This window comes from Phyllostomus discolor, chromosome X (genome assembly GCF_004126475.2).
Source record: "Phyllostomus discolor isolate MPI-MPIP mPhyDis1 chromosome X, mPhyDis1.pri.v3, whole genome shotgun sequence".
Classification (NCBI taxonomy): domain Eukaryota; kingdom Metazoa; phylum Chordata; class Mammalia; order Chiroptera; family Phyllostomidae; genus Phyllostomus; species Phyllostomus discolor.
The window spans coordinates 86,043,095-86,064,704 of NC_050198.1; the positions used below are offsets into that span (position 1 = coordinate 86,043,095).

At 39.2% G+C, this 21,610-nt stretch overlaps 1 pseudogene; it reads left to right on the plus strand.

The window, feature by feature from the left end:
* The first annotated feature begins 8,243 nt into the window (after positions 1–8,243).
* On the plus strand, positions 8,244–15,120 carry LOC114505482 (annotated as a pseudogene).
* The last annotated feature ends 6,490 nt before the right edge of the window (positions 15,121–21,610 follow it).

The window sequence follows — 21,610 nt, forward strand, 5'->3', positions numbered from 1 at the left end:
CTCCGAACAGCTTTCTGGGGCAGCTGCAAGGACTAAGCCACATCCGCGATTGCATCTGCTGTTGTCTTCCTTTTTATGAGTTCTCTTCTGGTGCTTGCAGAGCAAAGCTTTAAAACAACTTTTCTTAGACAATGGTGGAACCCACTCAAATTACGGGATTTCAAAGCCACAGAGATCACACTCAAAGATGTGGAAAGAGAATGAATGTAAAAACCTGGATAATACTGTTTTTTTTTTTTTTCAAAATCTGCAAAACAAATTCATTAGAATAAAAAAAGAAGAAATGCACACACACACAAAACAGTGCAAGAAGCTGTAAGGGAAGGAAGTGAGGAGGATGCTGGGGAGGGAGGAGAAAGAAGGAAGCAAGTGCTCTTGGAAAACAGAGGTGAGCCAGCACTTCAGCGGACCTTGGAAATGAAACACTTTTGGGTCAGTCTGGGAAAATGCTGTCAATAAATACTTTAGCCTCGGTGAAAATCTAGCTTCTGTCAGGAGGAAAATGCCAAATGTCTCTTATGTCAGATAGATGTGAGCCTCGTGGGGAGCTATACCAGCACAACGTGGCTCAAAGAAGGTAGGCTCAGAAAATTCTTCTACGAAATGACCGGATGTCCTCAAAGTGCCTCACAGAGATGGTGCGTCATGATCATTCCTTGCAAAACACTTTGAGTTGCATGGTGACACAGTGCCAAGCAAAGGAAGATTGTGCCTGCTGTCAGCCATCACTGTATATAAGCAGAAGCTAGAAGAATGGCATTTTACTTTGCAGCCAAAAAGCTATGTTTAGGGAAATAGGCTAAGGATAACATCTGACATCCTGTTTACTTGCATTCTTTAGCAATTCTTTTTCTGGACCTGATTCCACTACACAATCCAGCTGCAGTACCCTTAGCAAAGGCTTATATATAGTCACATAAGAGGGTAGAAAACACTTGAAAACAACTTTTGAGAACAAAAGAGCACTTGTCTTCTGTCTACCCTACAATCTGGAAGGTTGATGTTTCCCCAACAATAAATACTTTGCATTAAAAATGCTTCTCTAGAAAAAAACTGATCTGTAAGAACAGATATTTACTTTTATGAACATTTTAAAAACCAGGTAAAATAGTCATACTACAGGGAAATTTATTATAAGGCCAACTTAACAGTATAGCCTCCTCATATTGGCAAATGCATGGAATTTACTATCACTGCCCATCCTCATACATACGGTCTTCCTAAGCTTCAGAATTAAAAAAAAAATTACAGGTGCAGAAGATGAAGTTTATTTCTTTAGGTATACTTTATTGATTATGCTATTACAGTTGCTCCATTTTTCTCCCCTTTATCCCCCTCAGTCCTGCACCCTCCTCCCTTCAGCATTTCCCGCCCCCTTAGTTCATGTCCATGAGTCGTACATGTACGTTCTCTGGCTTCTCCATTTCCTATACTATTCTTCACCTCCCCCTGTCTATTTTGTATCTACCAATTATGCTTCTTATACCCTGTTCCTTTTCCCCTATTCTTCCCTCTCCCCCTCCCCACTGATAATACTCCATGTGATCTGTATTTCTGTGATTCTGTTCTTCTTCTAGTTGTTTGCTTAGGTTTTGTTTTTGTTGTTTTAGATTCAGTTGTTGATAGTTGTGAGTTTGTTGTCATTCTGTCCATAGTGTTGATCTTTCTTTTCTTAAATAAGTCCTTTTAACATTTCATATAATAAGGGCTTAGTGATGATTGACTCTTTTAGCTTTACATTGTCTGGGAAGCACTTTATCTGACCTTCAATTCTAAATGACAGCTTTGCTGGATAGAGTTATCTAGGCTGTAGGCCTTTACCTTTCATCATTTTGAAAACTTCTTGCCAGTCCCTTCTGGCTTGCAAAATTTCTTTTGAAAAATCAGCTGACAGTGTTAAGGGAACTCCTTTGTAGGTAATTATCTGCTTTTCCCTTGCTATTTTTAAGATTCTCTCTTTATCTTTAACCTTTGGTATTTTAATTTCAGTGTGTCTTGGTGTTGACCTCTTTGGGTCCAACTTGTTTAGGACTCTCTGTGCTTCCTGGATGTGTATGTCTATTTCCTTCACCAAATTAGGGAAGTTATCTTTTTTTTTTTTCAAATAAGTTTTCAATTTCTTGTTCTCCCTCTTCTCCTTCTGGCATCCCTATGATTCTGATGTTGGCACTTTTGGAGATGTCCCAGAGTCCTGTTACTGTCCCCTCATCTTTTTGAATTCTTGTTTCTTCAGTCTGTACTGGTTGACTGTTTACTTCTTCCTTATGTTCCAAATTATTGATTTGAACCCTGGCTTCCTTCCCTTCACTGTTGGTTCCCTGTATATTTTTCTTTATTTCACTAAGTGTAGCCTTCATTTCTTCCCTTATGCTTTCACCATATTCAATGACTTCTCTGAGCATCCTGACCACCAGTATTTTGAACTCTGCATCTGAAAGGTTGGTTATCTCCATTTTGCTTAGTTCTTTTTCTGGGGTTTTGTTCTATTCTTTCATCTGGCCTGTATTTCTTTGTCTACTCGATTTGGTGACCTCCTTATGTTTGTTTCTGTGTATTGGGTAGAGTTGCTTTGGCTCCATCTTGGTGCACCTGTTATGATGTAAGGGGTAGAGCGTTAGGTATTCACCAGGGTAGAGCAACCTGCTTCACTACTTTGTGGTGCTGTATGTGGGGGAGGAGCCTGAGAGGGAATAATGCCACTTGCTCAGCTCTCGTCCCATTTCCAGTCACTTCACCCACTTCCTGTATGCAACTGGTGCCCTTCTAGCTGTTGCCCTGGTGGTGGTTCCCAGAGTGGGTGTGTTTGCCTATGTTCTAGGACTATGTGGGTTCTTTAAATAAACTCTCCTGAGTTACTGGCAGTTTCCTCCACCACCCAACCCCCACTGGATTTTACAACCAGAAGTTATGAGGCTTTATTTCCCTGGCACTGGAACCTTGGGCTGCACATTCTTGCCTGGGATGGCTCGCTGCCCAGGTGTCCCTCCTGGTTTATATCTGCCACACATGAATGTGGGATTCTGCTAGCCATTGCCACTGCTGCTTTGCTGCTGCCACCACACCACATCTTCTCTGCCTGGGCTCCCTGTCTCTGCCCCTCCTACCCGTGTGGTTGAATATTTCTTCTTTAAATTCTTGGTTATCAGACTTCCAAACAATTTGATTTTCTGGCCGTTCTGAAAACTTGTGTTTTGTTTTGAGATTGGTTGTGATCCTTCTTATGGTTATGCGAGAAGGCGAAGCATGTCTACCTACACCTCCATCTTGGCTGGAAGTCGCAGAAGCTCTAAATTAAAAAAAATAATAACTTCTTTTTAAGATTTATTTATTTATTTTTAAAGAAGGGGAGAGAGGGAGAAAGAAAGAGGGAGAAACATCAATGTGTGGTTGTCTCTCATACAACCCCTACCAGGGACCGAGTCTGCAACCCAGGCATGCACCCCGACAGGGGATTCAACCAGCGACCCCCTGATTCACAGGTCAGCACACAATCCACTGAGCCACACCAGCCAGGGTGGAAGCTCTAATTTTTTTTAAATTGTATTTTTCCACTACCATTTATCCCTCCTATACCCTCTTCCATCTCCACCCCCCACCACCCCCTGCAATTACCACACTGTAGACACAGAATCCTTATCAAAACAGTTCTGGGCATCTACTACCAAATAATTAACCTAGATAATTCTTCTAAATGTTTAAAAAATTTCCCCTTCTTGCCTGTCATAACACTTAACACCCTTTACTATTATTACTTGTTCATCTGTCTCATCTACCAGAATATAACTTCCTTAGAGTAAGGGTCTTGTCTGTCTTGTTTAACACTGTTTTCAGAAGAGTGCCTGGTACACAGCAGATGTTTAAAAATGCTGAATGAGCCCTGGCTGGTGTGTCTCAGTGGACTGAGTGCTGGCCTGTGAACCAAGGGGTCACCAGTCGAATTCCCAGTAAGGGGACATGCCTGGGTTGTAGACCAGGTTCCCAGTAGGGGGCACACAAGAGGCAACCACACATTGACATTTTTCTTCCTCTCTCTCTCCCTCCCTTCTCTTCTGTCTAAAAATAAATAAGGTCTTTTTTTAAATGCTGAATGAATGAATGAATGATTGAATTCATATGATCTCTCTGGTATAGCAAGGACTATACCTGATTATCTACCTGATTAGAACAAAGATTTTTTACTTGTTTTAATGGCTTAAAACATTTTTATTGCTAATGATTTTTTATACTTTTATTGAGGTATAATTGACATAATAATCTATACATATTTAATATGTACAAGTCAATGAATTTTGATGTCTGTGTATACTTGTGATACAATCACACACACAGTGCAGATAAACCTTTCCATCACCTCCCAAAGTGGCCTTGTGACATTTTAACCCCTTCTTCTCTTCCTTCTCACCAAATTCCAGACAACCACTAATCTGATTTCAGTCCCTATAGATTAGTTTGCATTTTCTATGATCTTATGTAAGTGGAAGCACACAGTTTGGTACCTTTTTTTGTCTGGCTTCTTTCAAGCAACATCATCCTTTTTAGATTCACTCATGTTGTTGTAACTATCAGTAATTCTATAACAAAGATTTGACCTCCAAATGTTTGGTTTGATGTAATTACACTTATAAGCAAAATAGATATAGTTGATCAAAAGTTTTAATTGAATTTTGACCTATGGTCAAGTCTAAGTAATGGAAATAAAAACAAAATCCATTTATTGGTAAATGAAATTCCCAAATTTGACAGGCTTAAACATATTTTTATATGTCATTTGGACAGTTTTCACAATTTTTCATCAAAATTGTACTCTACAGACAAATAAATTTGGCAGTGTTATGAGGTATCACTCACATATTCTAATAAAGACCAAAGAACCCTGAGTAATTTTAGGAACTCAACCTAGTCCAAGAGTTTCCTCAGTAGGCTTGAGACCACTGAGATCATTTGGATGAATAACTGCCACATTTTAGATACTATAGCAAATTATTCTAAGTAATAAAGTAAATTCCAAAAGGCAAGGCCACCTCTTCAAGTCAGAAGAAACATTTCTATTAGTATAAAGATTGGAAGTCAGAGTTGGTACAGTCAAATGTCAAAAAAGCAAGGATATCTGAGACATTAGCAACATATGGGTGAACTGACTAACTATGAAACCCTGGCTGGGTAAGGAAGCCAGTGACAATAGAAAGGAGTTGATGAACTGGAGAAATAGGGAGGAGGGTTGAAAGACTGGAGGTCACAGCAAAACGAAGAGCAAGCTTCACACAAAAACATGACTGAAAAAAGCAAGTCTCTCTGTTTCAGATCTTTAGTACCATACACCCTGCATCACTGAACCTGTGCCCTCACTTGCTTTCCCACCTCCATCTTTTCGTCCTAATGAATTCTCTGACAGAGCAGTTTGGTTGATTTCCCCAAAACATCCCTTTAATAGTGTAATATACCTGCTCAATAACCCTCAAAGGATCTCATTGCCTAAAGCAAAGATTTCCAAACAACAATGTACAAAAATAATCACTTGAAGAGAAAAAGGAATAAGTGGAACTTGGGGGCCAAGATAGGTAACATTTTACTAAAAATAAAAAGATCTGCAAGAAGTAAGGTAAATGTTAACTTTTTAATTTTATGTTCCTTTTTATTGTTGTTTAAGTACAGTTCTCTCCATTTTCCTGCCACCACTTACCCCTTCCCCACCCACACCCACCTACCACCCTCAATCCTTCCCAACTTTGGCTTTGTCCATTGGTCCTTTATATATTTTATTTGATGACCTTTCCCCTTTTTTCCCCCATAACTCCCGCTCTCCCAACCCCTCTGGTTACTGTCAGTTTGTTCTTAATTTCAATGTCTCTGATTATATTTTGCTTGCTTATTTGCTGTATTGATTAGCTTCCACTAAAAGGTAAGAGCATATGGTATTTTTCTTTCACTGCCTGGCTGGTTTCACTTAGTGTAAGGTTCTCCAATTCCATCCATGCTGTCATGAATAGTAGGAGTTCCTACTTTCTTTCTGCTGCATAGTATTCCATTGTGTAAATGTACCAAAGTTTTTTGATGTACTCATTTACTCACAGGCACTTAGGTTGCTTCCAGCACTTGGCTATTGTAAATTGTGCTGCTATGAACACTGGGGTGCATAGGTTCTTTTGAATTGGCATTTCAGGGTTCTTAGGGTATTGTCCCAGCATTAGTATTGCTGGGTCAAAAGGCAGTTCCACTTTCAGTTTTCTGAGGAAATTCCATACTGTTTTCCACAATGGCTGCACCAGTCTGCACTGCTAATAACAATCCAAGGAAGTAAAAGACCTGTACTCAGAAAACTATACAACACTGAAGAAAGAAATTATGGAAGACACAAACAAATGGAAGCATGTATCATGTTCATGTATTGAAAGAATTAACATTATCAAAATGCCCATACTACCCAGAGTAATTTATAGATTCAATGCAATCCTTTTTAAAATACCAATGGCATATTTCACAGATATAGAACAAACATTTCAAATATTTACATGGAACCATAAATGACCCCAAATAGCCACAGAAATTTTGAGACAGAAGAATAAAGTAGGAAGGATCGAGATACCTGATATCAAACTGTATTACAAGGCCACTGTAATCAAAACAGTATGTTGCTGGAATAAGAACAGACACATAGACCAATGGAACAGAATAGAGAGCCCAGAAATAAACCCAAGTATCTATGATGAACTAATATTTGACAAAGGGGTAGGAGCATAAAATGGAGTGAAAATAGCCTCTTCAACAAATGGTGTTGGAAGAGCTGGACAGCTACATGCAAAAAAAATGAAACTCGGTCACCAGCTTGAACCATATACAAAAATAAATTCAAGATGGATAAAAGACTTAAATATAAGTTGTGACACCATAAAAGTCCTAGAGGAGAACATAGGTAGGAAAATCTTAGATATTCCATGCAGGAATATTTTCATGGATATGTTTCCTAGATCAAGGGGCATAAAGGAAAGAATAAACAAATGAGACTTCATCAAAATAAAAAGCTTCTGCAAAGCCAAAGAAAACATCAGCAAAATGAAAAGAGAACCAACTGTATGGGGAAATATATTTGCAAATGATACTTCAGACAAGAGTTTGATCTCCAAAACATATAAAGAACTCACATGACTCCACTCCAGGAAGACAAACAATCCAATTAAAAAATGGGAAAGATCCTGAATGGACATTTCTCCAAGGAGGACATACAGAGGGCCCAGAGATATATGCAAAGATGCTCAACATCACTAGTCATCAGAGAGATGCAAATTAAAACCATAATGAGATACCACTTCACACTGGTCAGAATGGCCATCATAACCAAATCAACAAACAAGTGCTGGTGAGGTTGTGGAGAACAGGGAACCCTAGTGTTGGTGGGAATGTAGACTGGTGCAGGCACTATGGAAAACACTATGGAGTTTCCTCTGAAAACTAAAATGGAACTGCCTTTTGACCCAGCAATTGCCTTCCTGAGACTCTACCCTAGGAATCCTGAAATACCAATTCAAAAGAACCTATGCACCCCAATGTTCATAGCAGCAGAATTTACAATAGCCAAGTTCTTGAAGCAACCTAAGCACTCAATGGTAAATGAATGGGTCAGAAAACTATGGTACATTTACATGGAATGCTATGCAGCAGAAAGAAAGAAGGAGCTCCTACCTTTTGAGACAGCATGGATGGAAATGGAGAGCTTTATGCTAAGTGAAATAAGCCAGCAGTGAAAGACAAACACCATATGATCTCACCTATAAGTGGAACCTAATCAACAAAACAAACAAGCAAGCAAAATATAACCAGAGACATTGAAATTAAGAACAACCTGACAGTAACCAGAGGGGAGGTGGGAGGAAATAATGGGGGAAAGGGGGGAAGGGTTGTCAAGGAACGTGTATAATGGACACATGGACATAGCCAAAAGGGTGTAGGATCAAGGGTGGGAAGTGGGGATGGCTGGGGTGGGGGGAGTTTGGGGGGGGAGAATGGAGACAGCTCTACTTGAACATCAATAAAAATGTGAAAAATAAAAATAAATAAAATATAGAACCAAGAAAAATGCATTCAAAGTAAAATAAATAAATAAAATCTTTTTTAAAAGATCAAAGAAAAGAAAGCATTCGGTCCCATGAGGTCTGTTAAGAAAAACAGCTTTTGTGGCCACAGTCTGAGCATCTATGTCCTAGAGCAAAACCCTGGTGGATGACTCAATAACCTGCTGTACAACATGAATGAATGCAATCCAAGCTCAAGGAGCTGGTTGTCGGCCAGCATCCTCCAGAACAAGAAGGTGAGAAAGATGGAAATTCTGCTGCACAATATCAACTACATCTTGGACTTGCAGGTACCCATAGGCTCACACCCGACTACTGTCAGCCTGCACCTTGAATGATCCAGGCAGATCCAGGCGTCTAGGACACCGCTGACCATTCTAAACATGGGTATTAGCATCCTGTCCTTGCAGGAGCCTGAATTCCCATCTGAGTTCATGTCAAATGACAGCAAAGCACTCTGTGGCTGAATAAATGGTGTTCATGACTTTTTTCCCCTTTGTACAACCATTCAAAATAACAACAGGTTGAATGGACCTTTGTTAAAAGTGCAAGCAAAACTGAAAAGGATCAGATCATCTTCCTCAGGGTGCATCTGACCTTGACTATGATATTAGTTATTTATGAAAAAGACCTTTAATGCCCTTTTTGCAGTTGGAAGGCTTTTCTTTACATACTATTCCCACCATGGGAAGTAAAAACATTAAAATCACAAGGAATTGCCCAGACTTTGCCTTTTTTCAAAGGTAGAGTGTGGATACCAGAAGAATCCAATATTCAGTTACTTAAATGAAGCCTTTTGGTCAGAAATTACCTTTTTGATGCAAGCCTACTGAATGCTGTGTATATATTTACATATAAATATATAGAGAGAGTGAAACCTTGTGAACTCTTTAATTAGAGTTTTTTGTATAGTGGTAGAGATGTATATTTCTGCATACAAAGTGTAATGATGTACTTCATGCCAAACTTTTTATAAATATTTAGTTGTAAACTTAGCCCTTTTATACAAAAGAAATCAAGTATGTTTATTTGCTGATGATTGCCTTCTTTATTTCAAAAGACCAGTGCTTTGATTTTTTTAAGACTCCATGTATTTATTTTTAGAGAGAGGGGAAGGGAAGAAGAAAGAGAGGGGGAGAAACATCAATGTGTGGTTGCCTTTTGTGTGCTCCCCACTGAGGACCTGGCCTGCAACCCAGGCATGTGCCCTGACTGGGAATGGAACCCATGACCCTTTAGTTTGCAGGCCCGCACTCAATCCACTGAGCTACACCAATCAGGGCTGATTTTTATTATGTTATGTTATAACTGAACCCAAATCAGTACAAGTTCAAATTTATGCAGACTGTATAAGATTATAATAAAACATGTCTGGAGCTAAAGAAAAAGAGTTTACCTTTAAGGCCCATAAATTTCTCCCAAGGTTCCATCAATTATACATTATAAGTAACATCACATTTAAATGATAACTTAGGTACTTCAGTAATTGTTCATCTTTCCACATATTTTTTTTAGATGTGAAATACAAAAATATCCATGTCCACCATCTGGAATCAAAGTATTTTTTAAAATATTTATTTATTTTTAGAAGGGATGGGAGAAGGAAACAGAGGGAGAGAAACATCAATCATGTGTTGATGTGCACCCCCCTTACTGGGAACCTAGCTCACAACCAAGGCATGTGCCCTGACTGGGAATCGAACCAGCAACCCCTTGCTTCATAGGCCCACACTCAATTCACTGAGCCACACCAGCCAGGGCTGGAATTAAAGTCTTATTAGGAGGTACCAGTTCAAGAATACAGATGGAAGTCCCAGTGTTTAATGTACATGGCTCTAATGTTTTAAGTCTTGAGGGCAATCCCATTCTATGGGCCACCTTTCACACTGGTCTAAATCAATACTTATATTATTATAACAGTCAATTGAATCTCTGTAAATAACAATCATCCACCTTTGTTTATCCATCTATACTATGACTGGAGAGAACTTGCCTCCCTATGTTAATCTAGCAATATCAAACCTGTCTTCTGGTATCTACAGATAAAAATGCTTTTCTTTTAATACAGATTAAATATTTTTCTTTTCTATATCAACCTTTCAATCAAACCAGTTAACAAAACATTTCTGTGTTAAATTTAGAGTTGAGTACCTAGATGTGTACTACTTTTCCTTTGTTACAAATCACTAATTATGATGGTCCCACTTGTACTTTGCCAATTATCAGATTGCTGTATTTATAAATATAAATCATGTCCATTCCAGGAACACAATTCAGAACTGGTTGGAAATATGTCGCTGGAGAGTAGAAAGAAAAAATGGTGTAACAACATTTGTTTTCTTAGTAATCCATTTTCCAGGATAACTTTTTAGGTGAGTTCAGTATCAAAATTTGTTACTCTATAAAATTCACTCGTGAGGACCACAGTACAGTCCTCATGCTATGCTGGCTTCATATGAAAAGTATGAATCCAGCTGAGTTTCTTCTTCACTTTGATAACCGGGTAATCAGCAGCACTTGAAAGTGCCCCCTTTCAACCCTGAGGGTGACAGCTATCTTCCCCCTGGAATAGCTTTACGAAAATGAAGTTTCCCAGTTGGTAGGGTGGCACACTTCCTCAGGCAGGTCCTTCCAGTTACTACAATCTTAAGTCTCAAGGTTTCTAGAGAAGAGAGGGGCCCTTCTAAGTAATGAACATGATTGTGAGAGGATTCAGTTAAATGAGGCACAGTACCTGGTCTCAGACTAAAATTCGTAACCTGCCAAACTAAGTTCAGAGGGAAAGCGTCCCTGCTTGTTGCAGGGGTTCACTCTAATTTTTATGATTCTAGATCATTTTAATCTGATAGATTGTTGAATCTTAGCCAAGGAATTGGAGTCATATGCTGTACATATCCAGAAGAATGAGGTTTACAGGAATCTTCAAACATTTGCATAATTCCTGGATAACAGGAAAAATAAAATGACTTCCTCTGTGCTTGTCAGTGTACTCTAATATCCCCAAAGTGGGAATTATGTGTAGTAAAAAAGGCTTTATCACTGCCTGAACATTGGCTTTTGAAGTGGGAAAGTTTTCAGGCCACCCAAATGTCACACATACCATAAGGAGATAAAACCCCTTAGCTTTTACAAGCATACAATCTATGAAATCCAACTGCCACCAGGTTCCTTGTCAAGTCATGTCAGTTAAAGAGATCTTCCTGTGTCTACAATGGAGCTGCCTATAAAGAATTTTGATAACAATTAGCACATCTCTTTAATATGTTTTGAAAAAATTCATCTTTTTGGTTGGGTAGTAAGAGTCTAGCGCCTTTAAAATCCTTTTTTTATTCAGATGGTTTCATTGATGACACAGAACACTAACTGGGGCATTAGGATTATTGTTAGCCCCATCAAATTTAGCTCCCTTTTCAATCCATTTGCCTATTTCCTTTTGTGAAACACATTTTTAAGGCTCTTTTTTTAAAGATTTTATTTATTTATTTTTAGAGAGGGAAGGGGGGAGAAAGAGAGGGAGAGAAACATCAATGTGCGGTTGCTGGCGGTCATGGCCTGCAACCCAGGCATGTACCCTGACTGGGAATCGAACCTGCGACACTTTGGTTCGTAGCCCGCGCTCAATCCACTGAGCTACGCCAGCCAGGGCGTGAAACACATTTTTTAATGAACAATTACAAAAATATTTCTTATTAAGAATAAAGCTTCTGCCCTAGCTGGCATGGCTCAGTGGACTGAGCATTGACCTGCCAACTGAAAGGTTGTTGGTTCGATTCCTGGTCAGGGCACATGCCTGGGTTGCAGGACAGGACCCTGGTTGGGGGCATGGGAGAAGCAACCAGTTGATGTTTCTCTCCCTCTCTCCTTCCCTTCCCTTCTCTCTAAAAATAAATAGATAAAATATTTTTTAAAAGATGAAGCTTCTAAGCTTGAAGTCTGTCATATTTTAACAACAGCTTTTGCAGCTCTGTCAGAAAAATGAACTACTGGTATCCAAGCAAATAGCTGTAAAGCCCCTAACAAATCAGGTATCAGTTTCCCACAAAATTGTGTTTAGTTTTTAATAAAGTAAAATTTATCTCATTTTAATTGTTCTGTTGCATGACAAACACCAAACATATACTTATTAGTAATTTGTATTTGATGTTTATTGTAAGTCCAGAACCAAGAATTACAGCTCTTGTAACTGCTATTAAACTTGTCTTCTTATACAGGGTAAACTTCAGCCAAAACATGAGCTTCCAAAGCTACATAAGTCATTACAGCATAGGATACCTTAAGTGGGCCACTTTCAGCCACAGTATGTTGTTTATTGTTAAATATTAAATATGCACTTTTAACAAGAATACCATATAATTTGGGTCAAAGTTTTTAAAATTTGGAGTCTTCAAAGCTGGAAAGAGGCCATAGTCAATTTCATTTGTTCAAAAGCCTCTTCAAATTTCAGGGACCAAAACAAAAGTTCTGGAGGATTATCATGCAATTGCTTCATCAGAGGTTTTAGCCACTGCAAAAACTGGAATCCACTGTCTATTTCACAATTGTCTAAGATTTTTTATAGGCTGTTTGACTTGCAAAATGTGTTGACTCCTAGACTGTCATACTCTGTGGCTTACAGCTGACAACAGATGCCCTAAATATTTTAGCTCAGATAAGCAATACTGCAATTTGTCTAGTGAGGCCTTATTCCCTTTTAAAGCAAAGAATTGTAATAAAGCCAAAGCATCAATCAGCTTTACTTTGCTGTTTGGTTTCTGAAGCCACCAGCAAACTACTCACACTTTGAAAATTATAGATTTGTTCCTCTAGTGGAACAAATTGCTCTAAGTTTTTCTCTAAATGACTAGAAAAAAAACAGTAGGAAATCTAAACACCCTTGAGAAATTCTTTGCCATAAATACAAAATTCCTTCAAAAGAAAAAATGAACAAGAATTTGAATTTATTCACTAGAGAAACAAAAAGAGGAAGGGAGAGGGAGAGGAAGTAAGGGGGGGAGGGATGGAGGGAGAAAGGGAGAAAAGAGGAGAGGAATGTGAGCCAGACTGATGATAAGAGTAGGAGATGCTATTATAGGACTAGGCTCCCTAGTGGCATTAGAAATTATAGGATTCTGTAATATGTGAGGCCAAGTAGTGGTACTTAATCATTAGAAGCAAAGCTGGCATAATTATTGTAGTGAAAAGCAAGTTTGGAATGTCACCAAGGAACGCCTGACCCACAGGTCCTAATGAGATGAGATAACTCATGGAACAATGTTTTCCTAGGGAGCAAGACAGAACAGCCAATATACAAGTTCTGTCCAGAAGGTATCCAGCCATGTAATATGAAAAATAGAGACTTTTTTTAAGAAGATACAAGATACAAGAAACATTGTATATAGAACAATGACACTTCAGTACCATTCAAAGTAGGCACCTTGGGACCTCACACAGTTCTCCCAATCATCATCAGCTGCCACGCCATATTTTTCCTGAATCTCATCAATGGTCTGAAGTATCTTCCCTTTCAAAGGTGATTTTAGTGTTGGGAAAAGCCAGAAGTCTCAAGGTGGCAGATCTGGGCTGTATGGGGGCTGAGTGATTTGATGTTTTTCCAAAAACCTCTGCACAAAACATGATACATGAGTGAGTGAATTGTTATGATGAAGCTGCCAATCACCAGTTGTGCAGAGCTGCAGCCTTGTGAATCATACAAATAGTTTCCACATAGGAATGTTCAAGCTTAATGCAAAATTTGATGCAGATTCATTGTTCTACTCACTCAGTCATTTTGAATGCAATGGCCACACAGTACACATGCTCACTCAATGCCGTCTACTGCCCCCACTGACTAATACAGTGAGGTTGTCATTGTTCATGCATGAGCAATCCAGTCCACTCTCCTTGACTGTCAGTTTACATCAATGTCACGCAAACCATTCTCATTGTATTAACAAAGGCAGAAGTCTGAGGTTGCTATAGACTGATTGTGTCCCTCTCAAATTTTATATGTTGAAACTTAATCCTCAGTGTGAGAGTATTAGGAGGTGCGAAATTTGGAAGGTGATTAGGTCACAAAGGTGGAGCCCTCATAAATAGGTTTAGTGCCCTTATAAACGAGGCCCCAGAGAGCTCTTTCACTCCTCCCACCATGTGAAGTTACAGCAAAACGATGGCCTTCTATGAACCATGAAGCAGGTTACCACTGGACAGGGAATCTGCCATCATCTTGATCTTGGATTTCCTAGCCTCCAGAACTGTGAAAAATAAATGTTTATTGTTTACAAGTCACCAAGTCTCTGGTATTTTGTTATACTAGCCAAAATAGAACAAGACAGAGGTCAACTGCCCCAATGAAAAGTCACAACCCTTTTTGGCAGAGGTGGTTCCATCATAGTATCAATGCAGAAGTGACTGTAGAAAAAAACTGTTGGCTTTGCAAAATGACCCACCCCTCAGGATGACTTTGAATGAAAAGAGTGTTCAAAGTTTAATTACACAGTGGATTGTATATATGGAAGGTGCCCCAGGAACCTTAGATGAAGGAGGAAATTTTCAACTTCCATTGAAGTTTAGTAGTCAATATCTTTTTGACTCTCTTCAGGTCATGTTTATTGGTGAAAACATCTCCATTCATCTTTATGTTTATAGCAATGGTCATGTCTGTGTATGCATTCTAACAAAGGACTGATCCCCAGTGCTCTCAATCCAACCAGTTTGTCTTAGTATTATCAGCATACTTTCCAGCTGCAAAGACACAACTACTAGCTAATTCTTTTCATGTTCAAAACTGTAACAAGAATCCAAAGAAAACAAAATGGTGGTATCATGGTGATACGTGTTGATGCCAATATTATCATATTCCTAGCAGAAGATAGTCCTGCTGAAAAAAATGATCATCCAATATTTGAACTTTAACCTTTGACTGGAAGTGACCCATATGCAATGAGGAATACTTTCTTCTTGTGCATTCTGGGTGCATATTGATTGCTGGTTCAGTCCAGGAAATAGACATGCTTTTATTAATCAAACAGTATTAATGAAGGTGTCAGGAAATGTCAAATATATTTTCATTTTTTATTTTTTAAGCTTTTGGAAAAGTTCCAGGTCCTCATGTATTGGGCACTAAAAATGATTTCCTTGGTGGCTTCAGGACATTCAATGTCAGCAGTGGACATCAAAACAGGAAACATTTTCATTAACTCCTGCCACCCGATGATTAATGCATGATAGGGCCTATGGCATGAATTTACTGGTTGTAATGGGATTAAATTAAAGTGGGGGATCCAACATTACTGTACTTTGAAAGTCACCCCAACTCATTTCTATTTGGATTCTATGCCCTGTGATCCTAAGGTTAACAGCATGAATTAATATGTATCTTAAAAGGACTGCAATGGACATTGTGTATTTATTGGATTGTTTATATCTGCTGTCAAATTGTTTTGACATGGAAAGTTTTCAAGTAACATTGGCAAAGTACAATATGTTACCCTTATGGTGAAAATAAATGCATTTTTATATAGTCCCTCAATCTCTGAAGTAAAGATATGAGTAATATAAAATATGAATGGTTGAATCAAGGCTTTATTTTGGAACAAAAAATGGCAGTGATAAGAATTCCAGCCAAAAGGGAGGTGTAAGTAGAAATGCTTTGTTTCCTTGCACAACCAAAGGAAGAATAACAACCAATCTAAAAACAATAAACAACCAGAAGTGCCAGAAAATCAAGCTGCATGGAACTATGACAACAAAAAACTAAGGTACATTTACACGATGGATATGCAGCAGAAAGAAAGAAGGAGCTCTTACCTTTTGTGACAGCATGGCTGGAACTGGAAAGCATTATGCTAAGTGAAATAATCCAGGTGGTGAAAGACAAATACCATATGATCTCACCTATAAATGGAACCTAATCAACAAAACAAATGAGCAAGCAAAATATAACCAGAGACATTGAAATTAAGAACAAACTGACAGTAAACAGAGGGGAGGTGGGAGGGAATAATTGGGGAAAGGGGAGAAGGGTTGTCAAGGAACATGTATAAAGGACACATGGACAAAGCCAAGGGGGTTGGGATCAGGGGAGGGAGGTAGGGATGGCTGGGGTGGGGGAAGTGGTGGGAGGAAAACGGAGACAACTGTACTTGAACAGTAAAAAACAACAACAAAAAAAGAAAAACAAAACAAACAAACAGAAAAGCAACATTCACCTAGACCAGCAGGAGGGGCAGAGATGGGAGACTGGCAGTTGAGTGGAGAGGATGCGCTGCAAGGCAGCAGACTGGGCTAGTGTGGTTGGGCTGGCTGAATGGGAAACTAAAGACTCAAAGTCAGCTGTAAACTACTGCAGAGGTTGCTACGGCAGAAGAAACTCCCAGTCGCACATGAGTTTGTTGGAAAGTGGGGCTACAGCAGAGTAAGAGAGGGACATTGTTCCCTCTCTGACCCCTCCCCCACAGACAGTGACCCAACACAGCAAAAAGGGTTGCCATACCCTGAAGAATATCTAAGGCCCTGCCCACTTACAACATAACAGATGCACCGAGACAAAGAAATATGGCCCAAGTGAAAGAACAGATGAAAACTCCAGAAAAGGAGCTAAGCAACAAGGAGATAGCCAACTCACCTGATGCAGAGTTCAGAACACTGGTAATCAGGATGCTCACAGAACTGATTGAGCTCGTTTGCAAAATGAAGGAACAAATGAAGTCTACCCAAAGTGAAATAAAGCAAAATATACAGGGAACCAACAGTGAAGGGAAGGAAACTGGGACTCAAATCAATGATTTGAAACAAAAGGAAGAAATAAACATCCAACTGGAAGAGAGTGTAGAAACAAGAATTTAAAAAATGAGGAGAGGCTTAGAAACCTCTGGGACAACTTTAGGCTCTCTAACATCAGAATCATAGGAGTGCCTGAAGGAGAAGAACAAGCACAAGAACTTGAAAACATATTTGAACAAATAATGGAGGACAACTTTCTCAACTGGCAAAGAAAATAGACTTCCAGGCAGTCCAGGAAGTCCAGAGAATCCCAAAGAAGTTGGACCCAAGGAGGAACACAGGAGCAATGCACATCATCATTAAGTTACCCAAGATTAAAGATAAAGAGAATCTTAAAAGCAGCAAGAGAAAAGGAGAGAGATACCTACAAAGGAGTTCCCATTAGACTATGAGCTGATTTCTCTAATGAAACCTTGCAGGCAAGAAGGAGCTGTAAAGAAGTATTCGAAATCATGAAAGGCAAGGACCTACATCCAAGATTACTCTATCCAGCAAAGTTATCATTTAGAACAGAAGGGCAGATAAAGTGCTTCCCAGATAAGGTCAAGTTAAAGGAGCTCATCATCACAAAGCTTTTATTATATGAAGTGTTAAAGGAACTTATCTAAGAAATTGAAGAAGATCAAAAACTATGAACAGTAAAATGACAACAAACTCACAGCTATCAACAAATGAACATAAAAAGATGAGAATAAAAACTAAGCAAAGAACTAGAACAGGAACAGAACTAGAGAAATGGAGATCACATGGAGGGATGTCAGTAGGGAGGGGGAAGGGAAGAATATGGGGGAGGTACAGGGAATAAGAAGCATAATTTGTAGGCATAAAATAGACAAGGAGAGGTTAAGAATACTATAGGAAACAGAGAAGCCAAAGAACTTATATGTATAATCCATGGACATGAACTAAGTGGGGGGAATGCTGGAGGATTAGGGGGTATGTGGTGGAGGGGGGATAAAGGGGAAGAAAGAATTGGGAAAACTGTGATAGCATAATCAATAAAATATATTTTAAAATTAAGAGTAACCAAAAAATGGCAGCAATGATTAAACTGCTGCAGTCATAATTTGGGTTTGTTATTTGTACATTAATAATTTTCCCAAGTAGACTACACTCTGATACTTCCTGCTAGCCATCAGCATGAGCTAAACAGTATTTATTTATTTTTGTTTGAAAAATCTGTAAACACTTTTGTCTGCAATTGTTTCTTTTGTTATGTTTCAACTCAAGTTTGAATGTTACAATACTTTAATAGAAAAAGTTTTGTCATTTTTTCTTGTAGATATTCTTTACTTGTATCATCTTGTCCTTCAATCCTGTACCCTAAAATAGGAAATATATTTTTGACTGAAGCTTAATGTTTAAAAAAAGAAAGAAAGTTACTACTCTTTTCCAATTTCCAGAACTAAGTTTTCAGACCCCAGAACCCATAAAATGAAGGAGAGGCCAGGTCCCCATAAGGAAGGACCTACAACAATATAACAAGTATATCTGGCAGTGATTTCTCTATTCCTTCTCTAAAACGATCTATGATTCTTTACTCAAATAGCTGGGGAAAGAGGAATACCCAGAACGTTGGGGGTCTATTGGAACCAGGAAGAAAGTAGACACTGATACCCAGGAGTTCAATTGTGGCTGCCCTGTTGGAGAGGGGTTTATGGGGTTCAGGTAATAATAAGAAAATAAGGAATTGGCTTAGATCTGTCTCACAGTAGGTTCAGTAGTCATCTCCATGACTTCCAGATGAATACTTAGAATGAATATATTAGCAGTTAGCAGAATCTGTATATCAGTTCCTTGATGTATAAAGTAAGAGCTATTATAATAGGAAAGGCCCCATGGAAGCCTCTGAAACTCTTCTCCCCCAAAGAACCCTCCAGTGGCCATGACATTAAATAAAAAACAATATCACAACCCTGAATGTAGGGACAATAAAGATTAATATCACCCTCAAAACATTAAATGATGCAAGAATCATGGGCCCCATTATATTTCTACTTAATAAATCTGACATCTGCCCAGTAATCATCCCAATTACATTAACCAAGCTGAATGTGGTATCTTTACTAGAGCAGATTAACACAGCCTCTGGTAGGTGGTAGGTGAGTACATATTTGAACAAATATATTGTTTACATACCCATCAGGAAAGAAAATAAAAAATAGGCTCCATTCACATGAGACATACACAAATATATATTCATTCTTAATCCAGGGCTATGTTATTTCTCTTTTCTCTCATCATATAGCACAAAGGAACCTAAATCATCTGGATAGTTCATAGAATATCATATTGGTCCACCATACTGATAGAATCATGTTAACTGGACCAGATGAACAAGAAGTAAAAGCATCCTGGATGGCATGATAGGACATATGCGCTCTACAGAGTTAGAGAATACTCTACAAAGATTCAGGGTTAAGTCACATAAGTTACATTTTTAGAGAACTAGGGCCTGAGGAATGCGAGGGCACTTGCTCCAAAGTGATGGACAAATTGTTGCACTTTGAACCCCCTACCTTTAAGAAGAAGAATAAAAGTAGGCCTCCTTAGGTTCAGAGGCAACATGTGCTGCTTTTGGGAATGCTACACTGGTCCATTTACTGAATGACATGGAAGGCTACTAGTTTTGAATGGGCCCAGAACAAGAAAGGGTTCTGTAGTAAGTACAAACTATAGTAAATGCAATACTGCCATTTGGGTCATCTGATTCAGAAAGAGCCATGATACTAGAGGTATCTGTGCTTAAAAAAAAAGAAAAGAAAAAAAGAAAAACAAATACTGACTGGTCTCTGACCAGCCCAAATAGGAACAGTACAGTAAGACCCTTAGGGTTCTGGAGCAAAGACATGACATTTGGAAGCAGAAAACTATATACCATTTGGAAAAGATCTCCTGGCATTATACTGAGTCCTGCTAGAGATTTACCACCTGAACTTGGTACACCAAGTGACCATGTCCCAAGAACTGTCCATTATGAGCTGGGTTCTGTGTGTTTTACCCAGTCATAAGGTTGGGCAGGCCCAACATAATTTAATTGTAAGATAAAGTGGTACATCAGCAGGATTGGACTCAAGCGGGTCCAGGGGGGCACAAGTAAGCAGTAGGAACAAGTGGTCCAGCCACCTCTATCACCCACCACTCTTTCACTGGTGGCTCTCATTCAACTCACATCTATGGGCACATGGAAGTGTGACCAGCTGACATAAAAGGAAAGACCTCAAACATTTCATGGATGGGGTCTCACTTGGTGTTTGGGTACAAACTGAAAATGTGCAGCTGCTTTCCTATGGCCCCTCTCAAAGATACCCTTGAAAGATAGTGGTAGAGCTTTTTGGTGGTGCATTTAGTCACCCACTTTGTGTGGAAAAAAACTGGCCTCAAGTTCTAATATTGATTCATGGGCAACAGTAAATAGTTTGCTTGGTTGGTCAGAGGCTTAGAAAGGGAACTTGGAAAGATTGGGGTCAAGGAGGAGTGAGGTAGAGGCATGTGGGTGGACTTAGGGGAATAGACAAAAAGTGAAGGTGTTTGCCTTTTTGCATTAATACCCACCAGAAATCATCCACTACAGAAGTGTCATTAAACCACCAAGGAGACAGGATGGCCTGCCTGGACAGTTGATATCAGCTAGTTTGTCCTCTCCTATCCCAGTGCTTAGACAATGGAGTAGTCACAGTGGCAGAGACAAAGGCTTTGCATTGGCCCAACAGCATGAGCTTCCTCTTATCAAGATTCATCTACATATTGCTGTGACCAAATGTCTAAGCTTCCAGCAACAGAGACCAACACCAAGTCCCCAGTATGGTACTGCCCCTTCAGGATATCAACAAGATACCTAGTGTCAAAATTACTATATTCAACCCTTTCCCTTTGTTTCAGTGGTTTATTCTGACAGAAATATGCCTATGCCAAATATGGATTTGCCTTTACTGCCCACAAGGACTCAGCCACCACCACTATTTGAGGATTTGCAGAGTACCTGATCTATCAACATTCCTAGTCCCAAACTCACAGTTCAGCATATCACTTCTCCTCTCATGATGGGAAGTGAGGGAAATATAAAAGCCACAGTATTTACTTCAATATCTGTCCCTCTACCTGAAAACTAGGTGAATAAGGAATAACTAACGTGCTTGTCTTGGGTTAAGTTCCCCCAGGAACAGCTGCTGAGAAAAGGTTTCATGTACATGTAATTAATTTAAGGAAGTGCTCCCAGGAGAACCTGAGAGACTGGAGGAAGCAGGACAGGAAAGGGAAGAATCTAAGCAATTGTGTAATTTCTGGCAACATCTTGTTGAGGTTGTTTCAGCATGATCCAACAGGGGAACACTGGGTGTAAATTCTGCCTCAGAGTTTGTTCCTGCTTGAGACAGAGGAACTAATTTCTCATACTCACATTGGTTAAAGGCTGTCCACAGCTTGCAGGTGAGGAGGGAAAGGGGGTGGGTAAGGGTGACTGTAAACTCATAGGTATTGCCAGCTCTCTGCGTGTGCAAGCAAAGCAGCTCCATTAACCCAAAAACAGGCTTCCAAGGGAATTAGAGAGGCATAGGTGAGCACCTTGAGAAGCAAACATACACAAAAACCAGGAGGGAGTGGTAATCAGGAATTTTTAAAGGGATCAAATTCTATAGAAAAACACACTCCTGTTTGCCTTTACACATTCACTACTCTCAATACTGGTCACCAAATTGTGTGTGTGTGTGTGTGTGTGTGTGTGTGTTCCAATTTTGCAATACCATCAAGGTGTCCTACAGTATAACTCAATTTTGATACTC